Below are 1,547 nucleotides of genomic sequence, written 5' to 3'. Positions count from 1 at the left end.
ATATATATATATATAACTTGTTTATACATATTAACCATGACTAACTTCTGCTCAATTTAGTTTGTTTATCATATTTATGAAGTTCTATGATTATGGGTAGGGGTGGCAATCTTGACCCATGGGTTGAATAAGTTGTACCAAAATGTATAAGATGGGTCAGAATGGGTCAAACTAAAAAAAGAAAATGATTGAAACAGGTCAAAACAGATTGACATTTCTTGAGGTTTTTTTTAATGTAATGAGAAAAACGGAGGAAACTTTTTAGTATTTTTACTTTTTAAGTTTTTGATTTATATTTTGATTTATAATTTTTTAATTATTTTTTTTTGAATATTTTGGCGAGGGGTTTTGAAATGGGTTTTGAAATCTTTTGACCCATTTCAAAACCCCTCACTAAAAAATTCAAAAAAAAATAATTAAAAAATTATAAACTCGAAATATAAATCAAAAATTTTTAAAGTAAAAATACCAAAAATTTCCTCCGTTTTTCCCGTTTCATAAAAAAACCCGAGAAATGTCAACCCGTTTTGACTCGTTTCAATCATTTTCTTTTTTTAATTTGACCCATTCTGACCCATCTTACACATTTTGATACAAATCATTCAACCCATGGGTCAAGATTGCCACCCCTAGTTATGGGGTTGAAGAGTCTAGCCTCGGTTTAACCGTAAATAGCTCTAAACCGTAAACCGAACTTTGTTTACTAATTTTGTTAAATAATTGTTTAGACATGCTTTATGTTAGATTTAAGTTTTTAAAATCATTATTATAATTTCTATGGTTATGGGTTTGTAGATTCTAACCTCGGTCTTAACCCGAAACTAGATCCGAACCGAAAACCGAACTTTCGTTTAAAGATTTTATTGTTAACTTTTTGGTTGTAAAACTTAAGTTTCATCATTTATAAGTTATTATACAAGTTATTTGATTTTTGGGCATGTGGAAACCATTTATGAACTTATTGTGACATGAAAACCGAACCAAACTGAACTAAACTGATTTTCACTCGCTTAAGACACACAAGTGTGTTTTTAGCTATCAAGACTTGTATATTTATTTAAAAATACTTTACAAATTGATTTTAAATATTTTATTAAAGTACTTGGAATGTTGAATTCAACTTGATCTTATAACAAAGTTTGGACCGACAAAACCGAACACTCGCTTAACGTGCGTTGTTAGTTCTAAAACAATAGAACTACATACTTGGTTAAGTGTTAATATATTTTTATGAGTTATTTCATAACATTTAATATTTTGGAAAGTTGACTTTGTGTTTGACCAATTATCAAGACCCGAACCAACAACCCGAACACTCGTTAAAAACCCCTTTTAGTAACTATATTCCAAAGGGACTTGCATTTTGCATTTTTACCCACCTTATTACTTAACATAGGTTGAGTAAATATTAAGGTTAGATACTTTAACCCGATTTCGAGCAAACTTAAATCTTCAAAAGGGTTATTATTACAAGTCCTTAAATTCTTACTTTTTAAACCTTAAACTTTAATTGTTTACATTTCTTATCTTTTATTTTTAAAGTTTCC

The sequence above is a fragment of the Bidens hawaiensis genome, unplaced genomic scaffold, assembly GCF_021521415.1.
Source record: "Bidens hawaiensis isolate Kalapana, Puna unplaced genomic scaffold, B.hawaiensis_p1.1 tig00006273_1, whole genome shotgun sequence".
Lineage (NCBI taxonomy): Eukaryota > Viridiplantae > Streptophyta > Magnoliopsida > Asterales > Asteraceae > Bidens > Bidens hawaiensis.
Note: the sequence above shows the minus strand (reverse complement) of the source record.